General features: G+C 59.9%; 1 protein-coding gene across 3 annotated transcripts in view; it reads right to left on the bottom strand.

Annotated features, from left to right (window-relative positions):
* Positions 1-11,525, bottom strand: part of ldhd (lactate dehydrogenase D) — a 65,020-nt gene that overhangs the window by 45,861 nt on the left and 7,634 nt on the right. The window lies entirely within an intron of this gene.

Here is an 11,525-nt window from a genome sequence, read left to right on the forward strand (position 1 = left end):
TGTATTTACCCTATTTAAAAGCCTCATAATTTTGTACACCTCTATCATATCTTTCCTCATTCTCTGATGCTCTAGGAAATAATGTCCTAACCTATTCAATCTTTCCCTAGAACTCAGATCCTCAAGCACTGGCAACATCCTTGCATTTTGTCTGCACTCTCACTATCTTTTATACAGGTAGTTCATACGACCTGCACACAATATTCCAAATTAGTCCACACCAACGGTTAATTCCTGTGGCATGTAGTGTTACCCTGGATCTGCCTTCTCCCACTCCGCCGCCCCCCGAGAATTTCCTGAGAAAGGGTGTGGTCATCTGTCCCTTAATATCTATCAGTACTCACGTAGGGGTCAGTGCGGACCCCGCAGATGAATCCACCCTACCTATCTGTACTCACGTAGGGGTCAGTGCGGACCCCGCAGCTGAAAACACCCTACCTATCTGTACTGACGTAGGGGTCAGTGCTGGACCCCGCAGATGAATCCACCCTACCTATCTGTACTCACGTAGGGGTCAGTGCGGACCCCGCAGCTGAAAACACCCTACCTATCTGTACTGACGTAGGGGTCAGTGCTAGACCCCGCAGCTGAAAACACCCTACCTATCTGTACTGACGTAGGGGTCAGTGCTAGACCCCGCAGCTGAAAACACCCTACCTATCTGTACTGACGTAGGGGTCAGTGCTAGACCCCGCAGCTGAAAACACCCTACCTATCTGTACTGACGTGGGGGTCAGTGCTGGACCCCGCAGCGGAAAACACCCTACCTATCTGTACTGACGTGGGGGTCAGTGCTGGACCCCGCAGCGGAAAACACCCTACCTATCTGTACTGACATGGGGGTCAGTGCTGGACCCCGCAGCGGAAAACACCCTACCTATCTGTACTGACGTAGGGGTCAGTGCTGGACCCCGCAGCGGAAAACACCCTACCTATCTGTACTGACGTAGGGGTCAGTGCTGGACCCCGCAGCGGAAAACACCCTACCTATCTGTACTGACGTAGGGGTCAGTGCTGGACCCCGCAGCGGAAAACACCCTACCTATCTGTACTGACGTAGGGGTCAGTGCTGGACCCCGCAGCGGAAAACACCCTACCTATCTGTACTGACGTAGGGGTCAGTGCTGGACCCCGCAGCGGAAAACACCCTACCTATCTGTACTGACGTAGGGGTCAGTGCTGGACCCCGCAGCGGAAAACACCCTACCTATCTGTACTGACGTAGGGGTCAGTGCTGGACCCCGCAGCGGAAAACACCCTACCTATCTGTACTGACGTAGGGGTCAGTGCTGGACCCCGCAGCGGAAAACACCCTACCTATCTGTACTGACGTAGGGGTCAGTGCTGGACCCCGCAGCGGAAAACACCCTACCTATCTGTACTGACGTAGGGGTCAGTGCTGGACCCCGCAGCGGAAAACACCCTACCTATCTGTACTGACGTAGGGGTCAGTGCTGGACCCCGCAGCGGAAAACACCCTACCTATCTGTACTGACGTAGGGGTCAGTGCTGGACCCCGCAGCGGAAAACACCCTACCTATCTGTACTGACGTAGGGGTCAGTGCTGGACCCCGCAGCGGAAAACACCCTACCTATCTGTACTGACGTAGGGGTCAGTGCTGGACCCCGCAGCGGAAAACACCCTACCTATCTGTACTGACGTAGGGGTCAGTGCTGGACCCCGCAGCGGAAAACACCCTACCTATCTGTACTGACGTAGGGGTCAGTGCTGGACCCCGCAGCGGAAAACACCCTACCTATCTGTACTGACGTAGGGGTCAGTGCTGGACCCCGCAGCGGAAAACACCCTACCTATCTGTACTGACGTAGGGGTCAGTGCTGGACCCCGCAGCGGAAAACACCCTACCTATCTGTACTGACGTAGGGGTCAGTGCTGGACCCCGCAGCGGAAAACACCCTACCTATCTGTACTGACGTAGGGGTCAGTGCTGGACCCCGCAGCGGAAAACACCCTACCTATCTGTACTGACGTAGGGGTCAGTGCTGGACCCCGCAGCGGAAAACACCCTACCTATCTGTACTGACGTAGGGGTCAGTGCTGGACCCCGCAGCGGAAAACACCCTACCTATCTGTACTGACGTAGGGGTCAGTGCTGGACCCCGCAGCGGAAAACACCCTACCTATCTGTACTGACGTAGGGGTCAGTGCTGGACCCCGCAGCGGAAAACACCCTACCTATCTGTACTGACGTAGGGGTCAGTGCTGGACCCCGCAGCGGAAAACACCCTACCTATCTGTACTGACGTAGGGGTCAGTGCTGGACCCCGCAGCGGAAAACACCCTACCTATCTGTACTGACGTAGGGGTCAGTGCTGGACCCCGCAGCGGAAAACACCCTACCTATCTGTACTGACGTAGGGGTCAGTGCTGGACCCCGCAGCGAAAACACCCTACCTATCTGTACTGACGTAGGGGTCAGTGCTGGACCCCGCAGCGGAAAACACCCTACCTATCTGTACTGACGTAGGGGTCAGTGCTGGACCCCGCAGCGGAAAACACCCTACCTATCTGTACTGACGTAGGGGTCAGTGCTGGACCCCGCAGCGGAAAACACCCTACCTATCTGTACTGACGTAGGGGTCAGTGCTGGACCCCGCAGCGGAAAACACCCTACCTATCTGTACTGACGTAGGGGTCAGTGCTGGACCCCGCAGCGGAAAACACCCTACCTATCTGTACTGACGTAGGGGTCAGTGCTGGACCCCGCAGCGGGAAAACACCCTACCTATCTGTACTGACGTAGGGGTCAGTGCTGGACCCCGCAGCGGAAAACGCCCTACCTATCTGTACTGACGTAGGGGTCAGTGCTGGACCCCGCAGCGGAAAACGCCCTACCTATCTGTACTGACGTAGGGGTCAGTGCTGGACCCCGCAGCGGAAAACGCCCTACCTATCTGTACTGACGTAGGGGTCAGTGCTGGACCCCGCAGCGGAAAACGCCCCTACCTATCTGTACTGACGTAGGGGTCAGTGCTGGACCCCGCAGCGGAAAACGCCCTACCTATCTGTACTGACGTAGGGGTCAGTGCTGGACCCCGCAGCGGAAAACGCCCTACCTATCTGTACTGACGTAGGGGTCAGTGCTGGACCCCGCAGCGGAAAACGCCCTACCTATCTGTACTGACGTAGGGGTCAGTGCTGGACCCCGCAGCGGAAAACGCCCTACCTATCTGTACTGACGTAGGGGTCAGTGCTGGACCCCGCAGCGGAAAACGCCCTACCTATCTGTACTGACGTAGGGGTCAGTGCTGGACCCCGCAGCGGAAAACGCCCTACCTATCTGTACTGACGTAGGGGTCAGTGCTGGACCCCGCAGCGGAAAACGCCCTACCTATCTGTACTGACGTAGGGGTCAGTGCTGGACCCCGCAGCGGAAAACGCCCTACCTATCTGTACTGACGTAGGGGTCAGTGCTGGACCCCGCAGCGGAAAACGCCCTACCTATCTGTACTGACGTAGGGGTCAGTGCTGGACCCCGCAGCGGAAAACGCCCTACCTATCTGTACTGACGTAGGGGTCAGTGCTGGACCCCGCAGCGGAAAACGCCCTACCTATCTGTACTGACGTAGGGGTCAGTGCTGGACCCCGCAGCGGAAAACGCCCTACCTATCTGTACTGACGTAGGGGTCAGTGCTGGACCCCGCAGCGGAAAAACGCCCCTACCTATCTGTACTGACGTAGGGGTCAGTGCTGGACCCCGCAGCGGAAAACGCCCTACCTATCTGTACTGACGTAGGGGTCAGTGCTGGACCCCGCAGCGGGAAACGCCCTACCTATCTGTACTGACGTAGGGGTCAGTGCTGGACCCCGCAGCGGAAAACGCCCTACCTATCTGTACTGACGTAGGGGTCAGTGCTGGACCCCGCAGCGGAAAACGCCCTACCTATCTGTACTGACGTAGGGGTCAGTGCTGGACCCCGCAGCGGAAAACGCCCTACCTATCTGTACTGACGTAGGGGTCAGTGCTGGACCCCGCAGCGGAAAACGCCCTACCTATCTGTACTGACGTAGGGGTCAGTGCTGGACCCCGCAGCGGAAAACGCCCCTACCTATCTGTACTGACGTAGGGGTCAGTGCTGGACCCCGCAGCGGAAAACGCCCTACCTATCTGTACTGACGTAGGGGTCAGTGCTGGACCCCCGCAGCGGGAAAACGCTCCTACCTATCTGTACTGACGTAGGGGTCAGTGCTGGACCCCGCAGCGGAAAACGCCCTACCTATCTGTACTGACGTAGGGGTCAGTGCTGGACCCCGCAGCGGAAAACGCCCTACCTATCTGTACTGACGTAGGGGTCAGTGCTGGACCCCGCAGCGGAAAACGCCCTACCTATCTGTACTGACGTAGGGGTCAGTGCTGGACCCCGCAGCGGAAAACGCCCCCCTACCTATCTGTACTGACGTAGGGGTCAGTGCTGGACCCCGCAGCGGAAAACGCCCTACCTATCTGTACTGACGTAGGGGTCAGTGCTGGACCCCGCAGCGGAAAACGCCCTACCTATCTGTACTGACGTAGGGGTCAGTGCTGGACCCCGCAGCGGAAAACGCCCTACCTATCTGTACTGACGTAGGGGTCAGTGCTGGACCCCGCAGCGGAAAACGCCCTACCTATCTGTACTGACGTAGGGGGTCAGTGCTGGACCCCGCAGCGGAAAACGCCCTACCTATCTGTACTGACGTAGGGGTCAGTGCTGGACCCCGCAGCGGAAAACGCCCTACCTATCTGTACTGACGTAGGGGTCAGTGCTGGACCCCCGCAGCGGAAAAACGCCCTACCTATCTGTACTGACGTAGGGGTCAGTGCTGGACCCCGCAGCGGAAAACGCCCTACCTATCTGTACTGACGTAGGGGGTCAGTGCTGGACCCCGCAGCGGAAAACGCCCTACCTATCTGTACTGACGTAGGGGTCAGTGCTGGACCCCGCAGCGGAAAACGCCCTACCTATCTGTACTGACGTAGGGGTCAGTGCTGGACCCCGCAGCGGAAAACGCCCTACCTATCTGTACTGACGTAGGGGGTCAGTGCTGGACCCCGCAGCGGAAAACGCCCTACCTATCTGTACTGACGTAGGGGTCAGTGCTGGACCCCGCAGCGGAAAACGCCCTACCTATCTGTACTGACGTAGGGGTCAGTGCTGGACCCCCGCAGCGGAAAACGCCCTACCTATCTGTACTGACGTAGGGGTCAGTGCTGGACCCCGCAGCGGAAAACGCCCTACCTATCTGTACTGACGTAGGGGTCAGTGCTGGACCCCGCAGCGGAAAACGCCCTACCTATCTGTACTGACGTAGGGGTCAGTGCTGGACCCCGCAGCGGAAAACGCCCTACCTATCTGTACTGACGTAGGGGTCAGTGCTGGACCCCGCAGCGGAAAACGCCCTACCTATCTGTACTGACGTAGGGGTCAGTGCTGGACCCCCGCAGCGGAAAACGCCCTACCTATCTGTACTGACGTAGGGGTCAGTGCTGGACCCCGCAGCGGAAAACGCCCTACCTATCTGTACTGACGTAGGGGTCAGTGCTGGACCCCGCAGCGGAAAACGCTCCTACCTATCTGTACTGACGTAGGGGTCAGTGCTGGACCCCCGCAGCGGGAAAACGCCCCTACCTATCTGTACTGACGTAGGGGTCAGTGCTGGACCCCGCAGCGGAAAACGCCCTACCTATCTGTACTGACGTAGGGGTCAGTGCTGGACCCCGCAGCGGAAAACGCCCTACCTATCTGTACTGACGTAGGGGTCAGTGCTGGACCCCGCAGCGGAAAGCGCCCTACCTATCTGTACTGACGTAGGGGTCAGTGCTGGACCCCGCAGCGGAAAACGCCCTACCTATCTGTACTGACGTAGGGGTCAGTGCTGGACCCCGCAGCGGAAAACGCCCTACCTATCTGTACTGACGTAGGGGTCAGTGCTGGACCCCGCAGCGGAAAACGCCCTACCTATCTGTACTGACGTAGGGGTCAGTGCTGGACCCCGCAGCGGAAAACGCCCTACCTATCTGTACTGACGTAGGGGTCAGTGCTGGACCCCGCAGCGGAAAACGCCCTACCTATCTGTACTGACGTAGGGGTCAGTGCTGGACCCCGCAGCGGAAAAACGCCCTACCTATCTGTACTGACGTAGGGGTCAGTGCTGGACCCCGCAGCGGAAAACGCCCTACCTATCTGTACTGACGTAGGGGTCAGTGCTGGACCCCGCAGCGGAAAACGCCCTACCTATCTGTACTGACGTAGGGGTCAGTGCTGGACCCCGCAGCGGAAAACGCCCTACCTATCTGTACTGACGTAGGGGTCAGTGCTGGACCCCGCAGCGGAAAACGCCCTACCTATCTGTACTGACGTAGGGGTCAGTGCTGGACCCCGCAGCGGAAAACGCCCTACCTATCTGTACTGACGTAGGGGTCAGTGCTGGACCCCGCAGCGGAAAACGCCCTACCTATCTGTACTGACGTAGGGGTCAGTGCTGGACCCCGCAGCGGAAAACGCCGCCTACCTATCTGTACTGACGTAGGGGTCAGTGCTGGACCCCGCAGCGGAAAACGCCCGACCTATCTGTACTGACGTAGGGGTCAGTGCTGGACCCCGCAGCGGAAAACGCCCGACCTATCTGTACTGACGTAGGGGTCAGTGCTGGACCCCGCAGCGGAAAACGCCCGACCTATCTGTACTGACGTAGGGGGTCAGTGCTGGACCCCCGCAGCGGAAAACGCCTCGACCTATCTGTACTGACGTAGGGGTCAGTGCTGGACCCCGCAGCGGAAAACGCCCCGACCTATCTGTACTGACGTAGGGGTCAGTGCTGGACCCCGCAGCGGAAAACGCCCGACCTATCTGTACTGACGTAGGGTCAGTGCTGGACCCCGCAGCGGAAAACGCCCGACCTATCTGTACTGACGTAGGGGTCAGTGCTGGACCCCGCAGCGGAAAACCCCGACCTATCTGTACTGACGTAGGGGTCAGTGCTGGACCCCCGCAGCGGAAAAGGCAGCGCGACCTATCTGTACTGACGTAGGGGTCAGTGCTGGACTCCCGCAGCGGAAAACGCCCCGACCTATCTGTACTGACGTAGGGGTCAGTGCTGGACCCCGCAGCGGAAAACGCCCGACCTATCTGTACTGACGTAGGGGTCAGTGCTGGACCCCGCAGCGGAAAACGCCCCTACCTATCTGTACTGACGTAGGGGGTCAGTGCTGGACCCCGCAGCGGAAAACGCCCTACCTATCTGTACTGACGTAGGGGTCAGTGCTGGACCCCGCAGCGGAAAACACCCTACCTATCTGTACTGACGTAGGGGTCAGTGCTGGACCCCGCAGCGGAAAACACCCTACCTATCTGTACTGACGTAGGGGGGTCAGTGCTGGACCCCGCAGCGGAAAACACCCTACCTGTCTGTACTGACGTAGGGGTCAGTGCTGGACCCCGCAGCGGAAAACGCCCTACCTGTCTGTACTGACGTAGGGGTCAGTGCTGGACCCCGCAGCGGAAAACGCTCCGACCTATCTGTACTGACGTAGGGGTCAGTGCTGGACCCCGCAGCGGAAAACGCCCGACCTATCTGTACTGACGTGGGGGTCAGTGCTGGACCCCGCAGCTGAAAACGCCCTACCTATCTGTACTGACGTGGGGGTCAGTGCTGGACCCCGCAGCTGAAAACGCCCTACCTATCTGTACTGACGTGGGGGTCAGTGCTGGACCCCGCAGCGGAAAACGCCCTACCTATCTGTACTGACGTGGGGGGTCAGTGCTGGACCCCGCAGCGGAAAACACCCTACCTATCTGTACTGACGTGGGGGTCAGTGCTGGACCCCCGCAGCGGAAAACACCCTACCTATCTGTACTGACGTGGGGGGTCAGTGCTGGACCCCGCAGCGGAAAACACCCGACCTATCTGTACTGACGTGGGGGTCAGTGCTGGACCCCGCAGCGGAAAACACCCGACCTATCTGTACTGACGTGGGGGTCAGTGCTGGACCCCGCAGCGGAAAACACCCGACCTATCTGTACTGACGTGGGGTCAGTGCTGGACCCCGCAGCGGAAAACACCCGACCTATCTGTACTGACGTGGGGGGTCAGTGCTGGACCCCGCAGCGGAAAACACCCGACCTATCTGTACTGACGTGGGGGTCAGTGCTGGACCCCGCAGCGGAAAACACCCGACCTATCTGTACTGACGTGGGGGTCAGTGCTGGACCCCGCAGCGGAAAACACCCGACCTATCTGTACTGACGTGGGGGTCAGTGCTGGACCCCGCAGCGGAAAACACCCGACCTATCTGTACTGACGTGGGGGTCAGTGCTGGACCCCGCAGCGGAAAACACCCGACCTATCTGTACTGACGTGGGGGTCAGTGCTGGACCCCGCAGCGGAAAACACCCGACCTATCTGTACTGACGTGGGGTCAGTGCTGGACCCCGCAGCGGAAAACACCCGACCTATCTGTACTGACGTGGGGGTCAGTGCTGGACCCCGCAGCGGAAAACACCCGACCTATCTGTACTGACGTGGGGGTCAGTGCTGGACCCCGCAGCGGAAAACACCCGACCTATCTGTACTGACGTGGGGGTCAGTGCTGGACCCCGCAGCGGAAAACACCGACCTATCTGTACTGACGTGGGGGTCAGTGCTGGACCCCGCAGCGGAAAACACCCGACCTATCTGTACTGACGTGGGGGTCAGTGCTGGACCCCGCAGCGGAAAACACCCGACCTATCTGTACTGACGTGGGGGTCAGTGCTGGACCCCGCAGCGGAAAACACCCGACCTATCTGTACTGACGTGGGGGTCAGTGCTGGACCCCGCAGCGGAAAACACCCGACCTATCTGTACTGACGTGGGGGTCAGTGCTGGACCCCGCAGCGGAAAACACCCGACCTATCTGTACTGACGTGGGGGGTCAGTGCTGGACCCCGCAGCGGAAAACACCCGACCTGTCTGTACTGACGTGGGGGTCAGTGCTGGACCCCGCAGCGGAAAACGCCCGACCTGTCTGTACTGACGTGGGGGTCAGTGCTGGACCCCGCAGCGGAAACACCCCGACCTGTCTGTACTGACGTGGGGGTCAGTGCTGGACCCCGCAGCGGAAAAACGCCCGACCTGTCTGTACTGACGTGGGGGGTCAGTGCTGGACCCCGCAGCGGAAAACGCCCGACTGTCTGTACTGACGTGCAGGCTGAAACGCCCGAACCTGTCTGTACTGACGTAGGGGTCAGTGCTGGACCCCGCAGCGGAAAACGCCCTACCTGTCTGTACTGACGTAGGGGTCAGTGCTGGACCCCGCAGCGGAAAACGCCCTACCTGTCTGTACTGACGTGGGGGTCAGTGCTGGACCCCGCAGCTGAAAACACCCTACCTATCTGTACTGACGTAGGGGTCAGTGCTGGACCCCGCAGCGGAAAACGCCCTACCTGTCTGTACTGACGTAGGGGTCAGTGCTGGACCCCGCAGCGGAAAACGCCCTACCTGTCTGTACTGACGTGGGGGTCAGTGCTGGACCCCGCAGCGGAAAACGCCCTACCTGTCTGTACTGACGTAGGGGGTCAGTGCTGGACCCCGCAGCGGAAAACGCCCTACCTGTCTGTACTGACGTAGGGGTCAGTGCTGGACCCCGCAGCGGAAAACGCCCTACCTGTCTGTACTGACGTAGGGGGTCAGTGCTGGACCCCGCAGCGGAAAACGCCCTACCTGTCTGTACTGACGTAGGGGTCAGTGCTGGACCCCGCAGCGGAAAACGCCCTACCTGTCTGTACTGACGTAGGGGTCAGTGCTGGACCCCGCAGCGGAAAACGCCCTACCTGTCTGTACTGACGTAGGGGTCAGTGCTGGACCCCGCAGCGGAAAACGCCCCTACCTGTCTGTACTGACGTAGGGGTCAGTGCTGGACCCCGCAGCGGAAAACGCCCTACCTGTCTGTACTGACGTAGGGGTCAGTGCTGGACCCCGCAGCGGAAAACGCCCTACCTGTCCTGTACCGACGTAGGGGTCAGTGCTGGACCCCGCAGCGGAAAACGCCCTACCTGTCTGTACCGACGTAGGGGTCAGTGCTGGACCCCGCAGCGGAAAACGCCCTACCTGTCTGTACCGACGTAGGGGTCAGTGCTGGACCCCGCAGCGGAAAACGCCCTACCTGTCTGTACAGACGTAGGGGTCAGTGCTGGACCCCGCAGCGGAAAACGCCCTACCTGTCTGTACCGACGTAGGGGTCAGTGCTGGACCCCGCAGCGGAAAACGCCCTACCTGTCTGTACCGACGTAGGGGTCAGTGCTGGACCCCCGCAGCGGAAAACGCCCTACCTATCTGTACTGACGTAGGGGTCAGTGCTGGACCCCGCAGCGGAAAAAGCCCTACCTATCTGTACGACGTGGGGGGTCAGTGCTGGACCCCGCAGCGGAAAACTCCCTACCTATCTGTACTGACGTGGGGGTCAGTGCTGGACCCCGCAGCGGAAAACACCCTACCTAGTCTGTACTGACGTGGGGGTCAGTGCTGGACCCCGCAGCGGAAAACACCCTACCTATCTGTACTGACGTGGGGGTCAGTGCTGGACCCCCCCGCAGCGGAAAACACCCGACCTATCTGTACTGACGTGGGGGTCAGTGCTGGACCCCGCAGCGGAAAACACCCCGACCTATCTGTACTGACGTGGGGGGTCAGTGCTGGACCCCGCAGCGGAAAACACCCGACCTATCTGTACTGACGTGGGGGTCAGTGCTGGACCCCGCAGCGGAAAACACCCGACCTATCTGTACTGACGTGGGGGTCAGTGCTGGACCCCGCAGCGGAAAACACCCGACCTATCTGTACTGACGTGGGGGTCAGTGCTGGACCCCGCAGCGGAAAACACCCGACCTATCTGTACTGACGTGGGGGTCAGTGCTGGACCCCCGCAGCGGAAAACACCCGACCTATCTGTACTGACGTGGGGGTCAGTGCTGGACCCCGCAGCGAAAACACCCGACCTATCTGTACTGACGTGGGGGTCAGTGCTGGACCCCGCAGCGGAAAACACCCGACCTATCTGTACTGACGTGGGGGTCAGTGCTGGACCCCGCAGCGGAAAACACCCGACCTATCTGTACTGACGTGGGGGTCAGTGCTGGACCCCGCAGCGGAAAACACCCGACCTATCTGTACTGACGTGGGGGTCAGTGCTGGACCCCGCAGCGGAAAACACCCGACCTATCTGTACTGACGTGGGGGTCAGTGCTGGACCCCGCAGCGGAAAACACCCGACCTATCTGTACTGACGTGGGGGGTCAGTGCTGGACCCCGCAGCGGGAAAACACCCGACCTATCTGTACTGACCGTGGGGGTCAGTGCTGGACCCCCGCAGCGGAAAACACCTCCGACCTATCTGTACTGACGTGGGGGTCAGTGCTGGACCCCGCAGGGAAAACCACCCGGACCTATCTGTATGACGTGGGGGTAGTGCGGGAACCCGCAGGGAAAACACCCGACCTATTGTACTGACTTGGGGGGTCAGTGCTGGGACCCCGCAAGCGGGAAAACA

The sequence above is a fragment of the Hemitrygon akajei genome, chromosome 17 (assembly GCF_048418815.1).
Source record: "Hemitrygon akajei chromosome 17, sHemAka1.3, whole genome shotgun sequence".
In the NCBI taxonomy this organism is placed as follows: Eukaryota; Metazoa; Chordata; class Chondrichthyes; order Myliobatiformes; family Dasyatidae; genus Hemitrygon; species Hemitrygon akajei.